This window comes from Ascaphus truei, chromosome 2 (genome assembly GCF_040206685.1).
Source record: "Ascaphus truei isolate aAscTru1 chromosome 2, aAscTru1.hap1, whole genome shotgun sequence".
Classification (NCBI taxonomy): domain Eukaryota; kingdom Metazoa; phylum Chordata; class Amphibia; order Anura; family Ascaphidae; genus Ascaphus; species Ascaphus truei.
The window spans coordinates 450,897,913-450,911,290 of NC_134484.1; the positions used below are offsets into that span (position 1 = coordinate 450,897,913).

Sequence of the window (13,378 nt, forward strand, 5' to 3'; positions counted from 1 at the left end):
AATTACTTTATGTTGCGTATGTGTGTGTCTGTGTCTGTGTCTGTATGTGTATATATGTATATGTACATATATATGTGTGTATATAGGCAATATGATACCGTGTGATGACGAATATCAAAGGCAGCACTCCAAAAGGTTGTCAAAAGAATATATTGTATTTAACAAGACATCTTTCCAACGTTTCGGTCCGTGTGTGTGTGTGTGTGTGTGTGTGTGTGTGTATATATATAGATAGATATAGATAGATATAGATATATAGATATCTAGTATTATTATTGTACAGCACTTTGCAGAACTGGCATACAAATATGAGTAAACACTAGGAAAAAGGAATCCCGGCCCCAAAGAACTTGCATTTTATTTAACCCTTTTTCTCTGCAATGCATTACAGCAGGGGTAGCCAACGCCCGTCCACACGGGCCCCCAACAGGTCAGGTCTTCCTGCTTCAGCACAGGTGGCTCAGTGGAAAGACTGCAACACCTATGCTGAAGCAGGGATATCCTTCAAATCTGACCTGTCGGTGGCCCTTGAGGACTGGCGTTGGCCACCTGTGCATTACGGGCTCCCGAGGCAAAGGGAGAATTTAGTTACCACGAGTAAGGGGCAAATGGTTGGAACTCGCCATTACCGTGTGAATAAATCCTGCCCGGTGCCACAGATCTAGGAAATGTTTCCTGTCTGCGGCATTTACCCGAAATTCAGCAATTCTACCAGATGACTCAGTGAAGTAGCAACTTCTCACAATCCTGTCCGACGGCCCGACGCCTCCCCCACAGGATACGTCCGTGTTAGCTCAAGCATTGCCGTTCACTACTGCAGGATAACCCTTTCCCGTCAGACTGCTGTGTCTCCCTGTTTAGCGCGAGCAGTGATGTCACCTGACATGCGGCCTCCTCCATGTAATGCAGTGTGAGGCTCGAGATGGGGGGTGGGCATCTCCAGACCTACAGGGCCACCAACGGGGTCAGGGTTTCAGGATACCCCTGCTTCAGCACAGGTGGCTCACAACTAGCCTTATTTGAAAACAGATGTTCAAGGGTTCTCAACTCCAGTCTTCAAGACTCACTCCCCCCCCCCCCCCCAAACAGGTCGGGTTATCAGGAAATCCCTGCTTCAGCACACGTGGCTCAGTCTTCGACTGCACCACCTGTGCTGAAGCAGGGATATCCTGGTTGCCTGTTGGTGGCCCTTGAGGGCTGTAGTTGGCCACTCCTGCTCTAGACACAGGCCTGGCCACTACTGTGTGTCAGCTAGAAAGCAGTCCAGGAAGAGGGAACTTTTTGTCATTGTTCACACATTGTTACGTTGTGTACTTTGCACACGTAAGTTTAACACCTTAATTGTGAGTAAAAAAGTGACAAACTCTGCAGCAAATAATAGTGCCACTTCTCTATATCTATAAGTCTCAAATAATGTTTGTGTGTGTATGTCTTCCCCCTGTGTGATTGGCCCTGTGTTCCCCCTGTGTCATTGGCCACGGCGCACCCCCCACCAACCCCTCTCCCCCTCACCCCACCCCTCACCCCACCCCTCACCCCACCCCTCACATTGCAAGGACCATCTCACTTGCAGTTGGAACCTAAGGAGGACAACTTGGCGAACCCACACTCCTCACCCCCCACTCCCACCCGCCACTCTTCGGCGCAGGCCTCACCTCTCCCCCCCCCGCCCTCTGGTCACGCCACTACCGCGCAGGCCTCACCTCTCCCCCCCACCCTCCGGTCACGCCACTACCGCGCAGGCCTCACCTCTCCCCCACCACCAACCCCCCACCCTCCGGTCACTGCACTCCCACCCGCCGCTCCTCGGCGCTGTCCTCACCTCTCCCCCACCACCAACCCCCCTCCCTTCGGTCATGCCACTCCCACCCGCCGCACCTTGGCGCTGGCCTCACCTCTCCCCCACCACCAACCCCCCACCCTCCAGTCACTCCACTCCCACCCGCCTCTCCTCGGCGCCGTCCTCACCTCTCCCCCACCACCAACCCCCCACCCTCTGGTCACGCCACTCCCACCCGCCGCTCCTCGGCGCCGTCCTCACCTCTCCCCCACCACCAACCCCCCTCCCTCCGGTCAATCCACTAACAGACGCTACAGCCACCACTCCAATTACAGGGGAGGGGGCTTTGTGGTCCTGTAACAGGGGAGGGGGCTTTGTGTGTGTGTGTGTGTGTGTGTGTGTGTGTGTGGGGGGAGGGTGGGACACAGTGTGTGTGTGTGTGGGGGGGGGACAGTGTGTGTGTGTGTGGGGACGGACAGTGTGTGTGTGGGGGGAACGACAGTGTGTGTGTGGGGGGGCCAGTGTGTATGTGGGGGGGGAACGACACTGTGTAGGTGGGGGGGGGAAATGTGTGTGGGGGGGGACAGTGTGTGTGTGTGGGGGGGAGGACAGTGTGCGGGAGGGGACACTGTGTGTGTGTGTGGTGGGAAGGACGACAGTGTGTGTGTGGGGAGGGAGGGACGGGGGGGACAGTGTGTGTGTGGGGGGGTAAGACAGTGTGTGGGGGGGACGGGGGACACACAAACAGAGAGGGGGGAGCGTAGAAACAGACAGGGGGAGTGGAGAGAGAGGGGGGAGCGGGAAATTGTACTCCCGGGCAACTCCGGGTCTCTCAGCAAGTGAGCTTATAACTAAGGGAGCGCCATTTTTACATTTGAATGCGTAATCCGTGTAGCTGCCAATGTTTAATTTCCACAAAACGAGGATTTTACAGGGCGCGTCGATAAGCTGGAATTGCACCTTTTTACAAAGGCAGAGAGAAGAGGGAGTCCCTGCCCGGAAGGCTTATTACATTCCTGCAATCTATTGGCCACAGAGGCGTGCGTCCCGCGCACTGCAAATATCCCGAATACACCGTAACCGTGCTAATGTGCAAAGCAGAACAGCAGCACGTGCAGAGATCCCCCAGCAAAGTCCCAGGGGTTTTATTGTCACGCAGAGCTCAGGAAATGCTTGTGTTGACTCAACAGATATGAGATAAAGTGTCATCTTTAAAAAAAACAATTGTTCCTCCGTATAACAAGTCCCAAACCCTGATTCCTTCAGGCCTCCTTTGCTTCTGCATTCCTGTCACATGCTTGTCGGCGGGGTCACCGGTTGTTTTGGTATTTTGGTTGTATGCTGTTAATACATGAAGTTCCAATGCCTATTAACCGCGTCACTTTGCAATGCATTGTGGGCTAAGGTGTTAACTCATGGGTGGGCAACTCCGGTCCTGTTTGGGGGCGTGGGGGGGGTGGAAGAGGGCGTCTTGAAGACTGAAGTTGGGAACCCCTGAAAATCTGTTTTGTAATGAGACTAGTTGTCAGCCACCTGTGCTGAAGCAGAGATATCCTGAAAACCTGACCCGTTGGTGGCCCTTGAGGACCGTAGTTTCCCCACCCTTGGGTTAATATGGATTTCCCAGAAGCAGACCAGCCCACATCACTGCGAACTTGGAATCGTTGCAGCACTTTTGGCTCCGTTATCTACGAGCCCTGAATCAAAGACAGTATTGCACTTATTATTGGGGTGTTTTGTATTTTAGCATTTGGGCTAATATTCGAAAAGCGCTGAAATGTACCTGACGTTGGGAAGCAAATGTTATGTAACAGAATGAACTGTAACTGTATTCAAAATCCTATATACAGAGATAAGTAGGATTGGGGATTTAACCCTTCCATCCAGTACAACAGGGCATTCAAAGAAAAAATAAATAAATACAAAGAACCGAAGCTATAAATAGGCAACTATTACAGACTATATTCTGCTTAGTAATTGCAGTGACATTTCACTTGCAGGCCACAAAGAAACCCCAGTGTTATTTTGCTATCAGACAGGATATGTACATACTGTACTTAGAGGGGAACCCTCAAAGCAGTGACTGCTGATATCTGATTGTATTGTATGTCTTTATTTATATAGCGCCATTAATGCACGTAGCGCGTCACAGCAGTAATACACGTGACAGTCATACAAATAACAAATAATATAAATAACACAAAGGGGAGAAGTGCTTTAGACATAAAAGTACCATTTAGGAAGAGGAGTCCCTGCTCCGAGGAGCTTGCAGTCTAATTGGTAGGTAGGGAGAACGTACAGAGACAGTAGGAGGGCGTTCTGGTAAGTGTGTCTGCAGGGGGCCAAGCTTTATGTATGATTCTAGCAGCCTGAGAGCCCGCATACAAAGTTTGCAATCTACTTTCAAGACGTTTGTCTTCTCTGCCGCATAACGTACCTGATACACGAGGAAGGTCGCGCTCGGCGTCATTAGGACGTATCGGACACGTCATTCATTTAATGCTCGTTTTTGTTCCCCGGAGGAGGTGGGAACGGATGCAGAGCCCCACCCTCCGTTTCAGTTCTGGTTACTCGGGGGAGAGCGGCGGGATAATGGTAGGATGTGTGAAAACAAATTCATATGCGGCCAGCTACACCCCTGACACAACCTAGGTGTGTGTATGTATACAGGCGGTCCTCGGGACGGATTCCGGCGGATAAGCGAGGACCGCCTGTATTTTTATTTATATAGCGCCATCAATGTACATAGCACTTTACAGCAGTGATACACGTAGGGTTGCCAGGTGTCCGGTATTGAACCGGACTGTCCTGTATTTGGACATTCTGTCCAGTAAAAAATGAGAGGTGCTGTAATACTGGACATGTGCGTGTCCGGTATTACCTCCCTGCACACAGTAACCTGACGCACCTTTCACCATTGAGTCCAGTATTTTTGGAGAAGCCACCTGGCAACCCTAGATACACGTGACATAATATTATAACAAAATAATGGGAATAAACGCTTGAGACATAAAAGTAACATTAGGAAAAGGAATCCCTGCCCTCAAGAGCTTACAATCTAAGTGGTAATTAGGAAGAACGTACAGAGACAGGGAGGGTGTGGTGGTAAGTGCGTCTGCAAGGGGCCATGGTCAACGTATGAGGTGTATACAGCATGTGCTGAAAACGTTAGCGGTTGTGGCTTGCCTGTGTGTTTATTAGGTTTATTAGGTGTATTAGTCATAATAATGCAGTGTAATAGACTAAAATAGCATATCGTTTCTATAAGCCCCGATACAACGATCGGAGGCCAAACGTAGCCACTTGGTTTGCCAGGCGGGCCAGGACCGCTGTGTTTTGCAATGTACTGCTCGGCCCACTTGCATCCAAGGGGTTAAAGGCATGCAGGGAGAGCGCGCGCACACGTGAAGATCACGTCCACCTCAGGTGCTCCGTGCATGCACGTTGCAATATCAGCAAATAGGTGACTATATAAGTCAAACAGGGGAACTATTCAAAGTGATTTATTAATCAGTCAATGTTTCGCGGTTTCAATAAGCTGTTTTGACTGTTTGGGTCCCATCAGTGTGAGGCTGGTTGTACTGGCTCTGCAATTTTCCAAGGCTGGGTAGATTTACCATACTTTATTTAAGTTATGGTGGGTGAAAAAGGCGACAAAAATGCTACACGGTGGAGGTAGAGACAGCTGTCTGTGAGTGGTTTCACTGGCTTTCCATCTAATCCCATGCTATGTGAACAGCGAGCATGAGTTTATAAGGGTTCCATGTAAAGATGGAGTTCAGGCAAAAGGTGACAGTGTGCTCCTTTGCATGTCATTTCCCAGAATCCATTGCCGCAGTGGGAGCACTGTATGCTGGGGATAATGGTGAAAGGCAGGGTTGCAGACCTGTCTAAGGCTGCGTCCATAGATGGACCAGCCGTGCTGAGGCGTGCGGACGCTCAGCGCTGAGCCCCTGCATCCTCAATGAGGATGCCTTGAGAGGGGGCTCACGCGAGCGTCCGCAGGCGTGCTCAGGCTTTGGAGTTTTCAGCCGAGCGCCAAGCTGTTTTTCAGCGCGCTGTCGGCTGAAAACATAAAATCAGCCTTCAGCAGCATCAACGTCACGGCGCCGTGACGTCGGCGCCGTGACATTGACGTCAGTGCGTCGCGGGCGATTGGCCCAGTGACGTCACTGCCCTGTCTCCAACCACCTCCCCCCCGGCTCCCTTCGTGCACGCTGGCTCGCCTGCAAGTCCGTGCAATCGCGCTGACTGAAGCAGGCGAGCCTCAGCGTTAGCGCGCCTCCGCTCTCCCCACACCTCTATGGCCCGGGCCTAAGACATGTGAATGTGAATGTGCTCACAAGTGATCTTTTTATTTGCTATATGCAATACGGTGGAGGTTTCTTGTTGCCTTTTTCACCCACCATAACTTATATATACATATACATGCATACATGCGCACACACACACAGCTATAGATTCTATATATTAAAACATTTACTAAGTGATGCTTTGGGGCTCTAAATTAACTGTTGCACGCTCTGGAGAGAGTATTTATATTTTCGGACACTTTGCTACAACAGATTTTTGTGTTATGTGCGTAGTTTTTCTATAATAAACAGGGACCTCAGGCCCTGGTAGATATATTAATTTCATATTTTTGCATATTTCTTGGGTGGTGGAAGATGATAGATCTGATTTGCAATTGAGGAAGGGGTTAATATTAACTCATTGAAACTACCTTGCGCAGGAGAAAGGTGAGAAAGGTGAGTTGGCTAGAGCAGCCGTGTGTGTGTTAACCCTGGTTGCGTATCTAATTTACGTGCTCACTTGTGTGCTGTTTGTGACAGGTGGTATATGGGGACATATGGAAGGGAGATACGGTATTGTTAATTTGAGGGACATTTGCGAAGGTGACAAGTGGGTCAGCTTGCAAGCTGTGTATTAACCCTTGCCCCGTATGCAGGTCTCGTGCTCACAGGTGTGCCGTACGTAACAGAGACAATCAAATCATTTTCGTCGTTCCAAATCTCTTGCATCGGTATCTCTGACTAATCCCATGACCGTGTGTGTTTCGTTTATTCACTTTTTGGCACTCGTCCACCGCAGAGGCCCATCGCTGGGAAGACCGAGGCAGCAGTAGGACGAAGGAGCATAGTGTTCTCGGGGTCACATTTTACACACTATTGAGGGGGTTTTGCACTCTCCTCTCAGATTTTTTGGGCAGTGCTATGGAAGGTACAACTGCAGGAAGCAGCGGTGATTGACATGTCTGCCCAGCAGCACTTATCTCTCATTTCCTCTTTGTCCCGGAGGAGTGGATGCTGGGAGTTCTGTGAGGCCTTGAGGGCATGTGTACAACTATATCAACAAAGAACTCTCATGTGGGCTCTTAAAGCAGCCAATCCCCCCTCCTCAAGAAGCCTATATTGGTTTAACTCGGGGGGGGGGGGGGGGGGTAACCAACTCCAGTCCTCAAGAGCCTCCAACAGGTCAGGTTTTCAGGATGTCCCTGCTTCAGCCCAGGTGGTGCAGCCTTCAGCTGAGCCACTGATTGAGCCACCTGTGCTGAAGCAGGGATATCCTGAAAACCTGACCTGTTGGTTGCCCTTGAGGACTGGAGTTGGCCACCCCTGCAGCAGTGTATGCGTGCTACTATTAACATGACTTTCTGATTGCATGGAAATTAACCCAAAAAAGGTGGGATTGCTACCAATTTTGGGATTCACACCGACGCAACAATTAAGAGCAATTTTATAGCACATATGGGTCACGATTATTGCTTTGTTACAGCCACTCCAGCCCCTGGGGGTCAGATTCATTCAAAGGTGTTAGTATATTAGTTGTGGCGTCAGCCTTTGTTAATGCACACATTAAGCAGCACTATATACCTGGGGTGGGGAACTCCAGTCCTCACGAGCCACCAACAGGTCGGCTTTTAACTGATATCCCTGCTTCAGCATAGGTGGCTTAATCAGTGGCTTAGTTGAAGACCGCACCACCTGCGCTGAAGCAGGGGTTTCCTGATAACCTGGTGAATGAAGGCTGGGAAATTAAGACTGGGTTTTACTGAAACATTTGCACAGTGTAAGTAGATGCATTTGGTCCCGGACATAGGTGAACCTGTTGTAAATTGTAGGAGCCCTCGGTGCAGCAATATTATAAATAATGCATCAAAAGCAATTTTCCCTAAAAATCAGAAAAAAATGCTAATGTGGGACTCCGTACCATCACTGGAAACCGCTCTGTTGACACAGTTCCCAGCCAAAAAGCACACATGGCTTCCCAGGTGCGGTTACTATTGCAGAGGTTAACAGAGAAGGCCTAATCCAGGATTCCCCCTGTCACCACGGAAACCAGATACACAGTGCAGCCGTAACAATGACCTCATCCTTTCCCACTGGATCCTGAAAAGCAGAGCGCTCTGTGACTCTGGTTACCGCGGCAACATGAATACACTGTGCAAGATAGGTGGCGTATTTCTTTGAAGATATTTCCACCAAAAAAAGCACATGAACAATTCTGATCCGTGGAATACAGGCGAAGCGAAATCCCTGGGGCGTTTAGAACGGTAATCACTGGGCAAGGGACACTTTCTGATTAGGGCAAGCATGGGCCTTCGATGTTGTGGGCCGTATTTGCTAAGCTGTTCCGTCCGGCATGTGAAGCTACCCTGAGGCCCATTCATTCAAACGGGCTGTAAGGTTCCTGCTGACGACGGAAAGGTTTCTTGTGGATGTGCACCACTTAGTAGAGCTGGGCTTGGTGTCTTTTGCACGTTGATATGTTTTGTAGCCATGGCTGGTTCTGGCTACTCCTCTGGCTTCCCTAACACGCAAGTAGATGCAGGCAGTGTTAAAGCCTATCTTGGGTTTACCCCTCCCCGTGCAGCTTCCTTGAGTGGCAGGAGTGGAGGTGGGACTTGGTCTTTGTGTTGCCCAATTGTGAGTGCAGACCTTGTGCCCTCCCCTTCTGCACTAAGGAAGAGGCAGCTCTAAAGTTAGTCAGTTCTGAGTACTCCAGCAATGGAGTGAGTACTCTGTGAGTGTCTCGCCCTGTAGGGTGAGACTGCATTATTTGGGGACTGTGAATAAGGCTAACGCCTAAAGCCAGATCTGACACAGGGACCACGCAGAGATCTGAGACCAAGAAAAGTATTCACTGTATGACTAGACTGTATGCAGTGGATGCCAAATCAAGAGATCCTGTTTCAATATACTCCTGCCTTGGGTCTGCAGTCAATCACGGGGAGTATGGAAGGATTCTACCATAGGGACTGTCTCCAGCACTCCTGGGGCCTGTGGTGGATGGAGGCGCTAGCACTGTAGAGACTGAACTGAAGCATCTACATCCAAAAGCCTCTCCTGTTGTCCCAACACCATCGCAGAACCTCAGTCCTCCTGTGAACCAACAGGTAAAGCACGCCACCATACACCGGTAGCAGGGCAATTCTCCCACAGGGGAGGGGGGTGGTGGGGTTGGAACAGCGCTACATTTTTTAGTGTATGATCAGAGCTCACTGTGCATCAAATGCAGATGTGTTTATTTTTAATTATGTTCTTGTGCAGGCTGCATATTGTAAAAAGATGTTTTAGTAATTGGCTGTGGTGCTGCTTAGGGTTTCCCCCACTCCCCCACCCCCCTTCAGGTAGGAAGCAGGGGGTCTCCAGAGCTGAACCGTGTTAATTCCTGCTCCCAGAACCCCCTGCTTCCTGAGATACTTACTTCCGTAGGGGCTGCCGGTATCCCTGTTAAGTTTAAATGTCCCGGTCTAGCTGGCCAATAGTAAGCCGCGATGGAAGATGATGTCACAGCGGATCGGCCCGTTTCCTTTTGATCCACGGATTTCCGTGGATCAATCTAAAAAAAAAAAAAGCCGAATCGCGTTTTGTGGATTTCTTTTACATTATTGCCAATACAATCCGCCAACGGATCGCTGAAACCGTAGATTGGATTCTACAAATCCATCAACGGATTGTACCCAATAGCGGACTTTGATGAATCCGCGCGGATTGTAACCGACCAAATCCGTTTGCGGATTTTACACAGAGAAGCGGATTTGAGAGGCAAAATCTGGGAAACGGATTGGTGCGGATTCACAACAGGTCAGGTTTTTAGGATATCCCTGCTTCAGCACACCACCTGTGCTGAAGCAGTGATATCCTGAAAACCTGACTGGGGGGGGGTGTCTTGGGGACTGGAGTTGAGCACCCCTGGTATTGGAGACGCTGTCTTGTAGGGATTGAAGCTCCATGATTACAGAGGAAGCCAAATTCGGAGGGATTAGTAATAATTCTCTGTCCATTTCCAGTGTCGTAAACCGGGACCGCGGATTTAGGTTTTAACTGAAAGAACACCAGAAAAACGCCATCATTGCACCTCTGGTTATACCCGATTTTAAAAATAAAAATGAAGCATCATTGAGTTCCATCTTTTGTAGCAGCCGCAGATAGAAAACGAAAAATACTGCCGTGTAAACGCCAAATTCAAATGTCTCCATTTTATTTCATTTTTAACACTGATTTTTCCCCCCCTAATAATATGAAAACACATGAAAGCAAAAACAACAAACACAGATTTTGCAAAGTCGTGGGTCACAAATTATACTCTTCTGAGTCCTGTTTAATAATAATATTCTACTGTAAATACAATTTTGTATACCTCCTATACTTCAAATATACATTCAAAAACAAGGCTACCTTTTACAAGGGGTGTAGGCTGCCTTGAACATTTTGGATTGTAAGCTCTTTGGTCAAGTATCCGTCCCCCATATCTGTACATTTACATCGAACGCTCAACTTTTAGTATTTTATTATCCGTGTCCGGTACTGTAAGTTGTTTGTGGCCAAATACAATTATATCCAAACAATATAATCAGGGTAACTGCATAACACACTGTTCACTTTGCGGACATGTTTTTCTGTGTGTACGAGTTGTTTCTGGACGATGCCAACTGTTTTTCTTAAAGGAAGTATTTTTAGATATTTTTCATAAGCAAAGGAAATATTTTGTGGTGCTTTTTTTGGCCTTAAGTACAGTTCCTATCGCTGATTAAAAAATAAATCTCGCGTTGTTGTTGTACCTTCCATTCATTTCCACGTGTTGTTTCAGATCTGTTTTGTGATATGTTGTGTTGTGGTAAAGTGTCTGATTTCAGGAGGAACTAACGCTGTGTCAGGGTGGACGTTTCGCCATTATAAAAACTGCTTTTATTATTGTGTGTGTGTGCGTTTAGCAGAGGGGTTATTTGTTACAGCTAAGCCATTACGAAAGTGAAAGGTGTGTCCCTGGCTGAGGAAGGGGCTGTGTCCCTGACACGTTATATCGTTGTCTGCTTCAGCACGAAGTGAACTCCAGCAAATCTGTGTCACTATACCTGTGTTTGTTTGTTGCTGTGTTTTGTAAACAAGTGGGTAGCAAATATTCCACCTTGGACATTCATACTTTAGGGGGGGGGGGGGGATTTTACTAAGCTCCAACAAGGAGTATCGAATCCTAATTATGTAAGTGTATACAGTAGCAGTTAGTCTGGATCGAACTCCTACTCCCATTATCGGAGCGTAGTATATCGCGGCCTGTGATGGCTGAGCTTTCAGTATGTCCTGTTTGCTTCATTGGATTTCATTGCTGAACGCCTATTGAATGAGCGCTACTCTTAAAGTCACCGTCACTGCCTTCCAGATCTTACACTCTAAGAAGCATTGTAGTAGGGTCACTCGGATATTGAAAACCAGAGCGTCGTCACCCACTCGGGCCCTCCCTTTGCTAAACGTTTTAACCACTTCACTGTTAATGTGAAAAGAGGTGCAAAACGTCGAAACAATAAAACATCGCGTAGCTTTCCCCAAAAAGGGATATTTACAGAGACAGAACCGCATTTCTATGGAGATTAGATGTCTCTTCTGGGGACAGACTAAGGCTGCGTCCATATAACGTGGAGCAGCGCTGAGCCGCGCGGACGCTGATGCTCTCCTGATCAATCATGAGCGATTTCATGCCCATGCAGGCGAGCCAGCGTGCGTGATCGGGAGGCGGGGCAGTGACGTCGCTGAGCCAATCGCCCGCGACGCACCGACGTCAACGTCACGGCGCCGTGACGTTGACGCTGCTTCGCGCTGATTGGATGTTTTCAGCCGACAGCGCGCTGAAAAACAGCTTTGGCTGTCGGCTGAAAAATCCAGCGCCTCAGCACGCCTGCGGACGCTCGCGTGAGCCCCCTCTAAAGACATCCTCATTGAGGATGCCGGGACTCAGCGCGGAGCGTCCGTGCGGCTCAGCCCTGCTTGTCCTTCTATGGACGCAGCCTAAGAATGAAACAACCTTCTTCATGCAAACGGTTATGGGCCGTATTTACTAAGCAGTGCTATTCCATAAGGCACTCCTCTGGTCCTTTTTACAGAATATGGACATATTTTCAGAGCATTTTAAGGCCTCAGAACCGTGCTTCAGATGGTGCACTAACACACCTCAGCAAGGAGTTCCGCAATCTTGGGGTAACATTCATGGAGCGCTCTGACTGATTTTGTCCTGTGTGTTAGGGAGAATCCTGGAATTGCTCCCAGGTTGGACTGGAGTTAACAGAAAAGTGCTTGAAGAGGCAATCTAAGCTATGCATTTTTTTTTAATATATAAAGGAAGCAGGGGGTCTCCGGAGCTGAGCCGCATTAATTTCAGCTCTGGGGAACGCCTGCTTCCTGAGATACTTACCTCTGTGGGGGGGGGGGGGGGGGTGACGGTAGCAGCTCTTGTTGGACTAGCTTGCATCACACGGGCCAAAAGGAAGCCGCGACATCATCCCTTGCGGTTTCCTATTGGCCCACGTGACTGGCAGACTTAAACAGCACTGACATAACAGCATCGGTACGGAGCATAGAAAGCAGGGGTTCCCCGGACTTGAAATTAATGGGGTTCAGCTCTGGAGAACCTCTGCTTCAATCCAATTTTTTCAAAACCCTTGCTTGGGCTGCTCTTTTAAGAGGATATTGGTGGTTATGTTTCTTCCATCTCTCTCCTTAATGTACAGCTAAAAAAAACAAACGTTTTTTCGACTTTCTCTCTAATTAAACTCCGTATCACCATGCATGTTAATGAAACATTAAACGATCTCTGACTTCTGTATCTCCCCTGTAAGGGCTTTCACGTTGTAATGTACCTGGTGACCCTGGACCGTTTTGTAGATCTGATTTGTAGCTTATAGCTGATATTTTATTTGTTATATATCGCCGACCGTGTATGTAGCGCAGTACATAGAATTTTGCAGGCACAGGTAGTCCCTATCCTTGAATAGCTGACAAACTAATTTTGGTATATATACTGTATATATATATATATATATATATATAATTTGTGATAAACCGCTCACCACTATATGAAAATAAATAAGGTAAATAATCAAAACACAACCGGTGCAAAGGAATGGTAATGACACACAAAAACAAACAAGGAGATCAGATTGTCTCCCGAAGATCCCTATTAATTGCACAACAAGGCTGCTGTAATGTATAGGGGTATAATACTCCCTGACAAATAGTCTAGTAAGCTGTATGGGGTACACGAAGTAACCGCTCCCAGCACTGCGGGAGGACAGTTACCACTAAAAGCCTAATGCGGGCCAAA

The 13,378-nt window shown here is 48.4% G+C and overlaps 1 protein-coding gene across 3 annotated transcripts in view; it reads left to right on the plus strand.

Moving 5' to 3' along the window:
* LOC142487890 (mitogen-activated protein kinase kinase kinase 2-like) overlaps nucleotides 1-13,378 on the plus strand; it is a 155,084-nt gene that overhangs the window by 27,412 nt on the left and 114,294 nt on the right. Inside the window, exon 1 of one of the 3 annotated variants that reach the window (XM_075587933.1) lies at nucleotides 8,783-9,176. The exons of the other annotated variants lie outside the window; for them this stretch is intronic. The gene's annotated coding sequence lies outside the window, so the exon portion shown is untranslated. Of the gene's footprint in view, nucleotides 1-8,782; nucleotides 9,177-13,378 lie in introns of those variants that run through there. 3 annotated transcript variants of the gene reach the window in all.